The sequence below is a fragment of the Oncorhynchus keta genome, chromosome 27 (assembly GCF_023373465.1).
Source record: "Oncorhynchus keta strain PuntledgeMale-10-30-2019 chromosome 27, Oket_V2, whole genome shotgun sequence".
Classification (NCBI taxonomy): Eukaryota; Metazoa; Chordata; class Actinopteri; order Salmoniformes; family Salmonidae; genus Oncorhynchus; species Oncorhynchus keta.
The window spans coordinates 5344743-5347495 of NC_068447.1; the positions used below are offsets into that span (position 1 = coordinate 5344743).

The 2753-nt window shown below is 40.0% G+C and overlaps 1 long non-coding RNA gene across 12 annotated transcripts; it reads right to left on the reverse strand.

The window, feature by feature from the left end:
• Positions 1-593: 593 nt before the first annotated feature.
• LOC127912374 (uncharacterized) lies at positions 594-2330 on the reverse strand. Of its 12 annotated transcripts, none has more exons than XR_008082096.1 (5): positions 1819-2327; positions 1639-1782; positions 1110-1145; positions 790-1073; positions 594-743 (listed from the first exon to the last, which is right to left on the reverse strand). It is a non-coding gene; the product is annotated as an uncharacterized LOC127912374 (long non-coding RNA). The 12 variants fall into 12 exon arrangements; XR_008082098.1 differs by lacking the exon at positions 1639-1782 and adding an exon at positions 1461-1496 and having other exon boundaries at positions 1819-1941; XR_008082094.1 differs by lacking the exon at positions 1110-1145 and adding an exon at positions 1390-1425 and having other exon boundaries at positions 790-1109; positions 1819-1941.
• Between the last annotated feature and the right edge of the window lie 423 nt (positions 2331-2753).

The following is a 2753-nucleotide window of genomic DNA, read 5'->3' on the forward strand; positions in this document are numbered from 1 at the left end:
CATAAGGAAGGAGAGCAGAAGCAAACTGGCATCCAGGCTAGTCCTTGTCCACAGCTGATTCCTGTCAGTATCAAATGGGTCATACCAAAACAAAAATCCTGTAATTTTCCCATAATTCCCTGGTTTACCAGAAATCCCGGGTTAGAAGATTCCTGGAATTTACGAGGGATTAAAGCAGGAAATCTGTGAATTTCTGGAAAACCAGGGGAATTATGGGAAAGTAACCCAAGTATTGCAAACCTAGACAGGACCTAGACAGGACCTAGACAGGACCTAGACAGACCTGCTCTTAAAGGGACTGTGTGTATAGCACCGACTCCATAGTATAAATTATTCTCACTTACTGGGATCCCTTTTATTTTTGGTAAATAGTTTGTAATCTCATTAAATGTATTATTGTCAGTGTGTGTGTGTGTGTGTGTGTGTGTGTGTGTGTGTGTGTGTGTGTGTGTGTGTACATGTTAGTCCCAAATGGCACCCTATTTTCATAGTGCACTATGTTTAACCAAAATCCTGGTCAAAAGTAGTGCACTATGAAGGGAATAGGGTACCATAGGACCTGGTCAAAAGTAGTGCACTATGAAGGGAATAGGGTACCATAGGACCTGGTCAAAAGTAGTGCACTATGAAGGGAATAGGGTACCATAGGACCTGGTCAAAAGTAGTGCACTATGAAGGGAATAGGGTACCATAGGACCTGGTCAAAAGTAGTGCACTATGAAGGGAATAGGGTACCATAGGACCTGGTCTAATGTAGTGCACTATGAAGGGAATAGGGTACCATAGGACCTGGTCAAAAGTAGTGCACTATGAAGGGAATAGGGTGCCAGTCTACCTTCCTACTGGGTGAGAAAAACTGCTGTTTTATTTGTTGTTGTTGTTGTTGTTGTTGTTGTTGTTTTTAAATTGCAGAGGGAAAAAAAACAATATAATCTATATTTTCTGACCTTACTAATGTGTGTTGTTTTCTGCTTTTCAATTGGCTGGATAGAGGGAGTTACCTTGAGATTAACATAGATCTGCATAGAGGGAGTTACCTTGAGATTAACATAGATCTGCATAGAGGGAGTTACCTTGAGATTAACATAGATCTGCGTAGAGGGAGTTACCTTGAGATTAACATAGATCTGCATAGAGGGAGTTACCTTGAGATTAACATAGATCTGCATAGAAGGGATTAACATAGATCTGCGTACCTTGAGTTAACATAGATCTGCATAGAAGGGAGTTACCTTGAGATTAACATAGATCTGCATAGGGTTGAGATTAACATAGATCTGCGTTTTGTTTGTTGATCTGCATAGAGGGAGTTACCTTGTTGATTAACATAGATCTGCATAGAGGGAGTTACCTTGAGATTAACATAGATCTGCATAGAGGTGTTGTTACCTTGAGATTAACATAGATCTGCGTAGAGGGAGTTACCTTGAGATTAACATAGATCTGCATAGAGGGGTTACCTTGAGATTAACATAGATCTGCATAGAGGGAGTTACCTTGAGATTAACATAGATCTGCATAGAGGAGTTACCTTGAGATTAACATAGATCTGCATAGAGGAGTTACCTCGAGATTAACATAGATCTGCATAGAGGGAGTTACCTTGTGATTAACATAGATCTGCATAGAGGGAGTTACCTTGAGATTAACATAGATCTGCATAGAGGGAGTTACCTTGAGATTAACATAGATCTGCATAGAGGGAGTTACCTTGAGATTAACATAGATCTGCATAGAGGGAGTTACCTTGAGATTAACATAGATCTGCATAGAGGGAGTTACCTTGAGATTAACATAGATCTGCGTAGAGGGAGTTACCTTGAGATTAACATAGATCTGCATAGAGGGAGTTACCTTGAGATTAACATAGATCTGCGTAGAGGGAGTTACCTTGAGATTAACATAGATCTGCGTAGAGGGAGTTACCTTGAGATTAACATAGATCTGCGTAGAGGGAGTTACCTTGAGATTAACATAGATCTGCGTAGAGGGAGTTACCTTGAGATTTGCAAATGCAAACAAATGCCCTTAATTCTGGTCCTGGTGGTCAAAGTGCAAATTAATTACTTAAAAATCATACAATGTGATTTTTTTCTACATTATTGTTTTAGATTCCGTCTCTCACAGTTGAAGTGTACCTATGATAAAACATTACAGACCTCTACATGCTTTGTAAGTAGGAAAACCTGCAAAATCGGCAGTGTATAAGATACGTGTTCTCCCCGCTGTAGTTCTGACCCATTGCATCCCACCAGTACTTTGTTTTCTCATCTTATTGTAGCGAATACAATTGGAAAAATGCTACTGTCAACGTCATCACCTTTAGTCGTTACACATATAGATATCTAAAACTTTTCACCCGGTTGCTAGGTGTTGGGGTAAGATTGCTACAATCATTTGCCATGTAAATTAATTTTTGATCTGGATGTAAGTTTGTGACTATTGATCAACGTTTTCAGGTTTGAGTTTCAATCAAAGTTATTGAAAGCAACGTCAGCACAATAACTGTTTGTTCGGAGCTTCATGAAATGGGTTTCCATGGCCGAGCAGCCGCACACAAGCCTAAGATCACCATGCACAATGGCAAGCTTTTTTTTCTTTTTTAACTAGGTAAGTCAGTTAAGAACAAATTTTTATTTTCAATGACGGCCTAGGAACAGTGGGTTAACTGCCCGTTCAGGGGCAGAACGACAGATTTTGACCTTGTCAGCTCGGGGGTTTGAACTTGCCCCCTTTCTGTTACTAGTCCAACA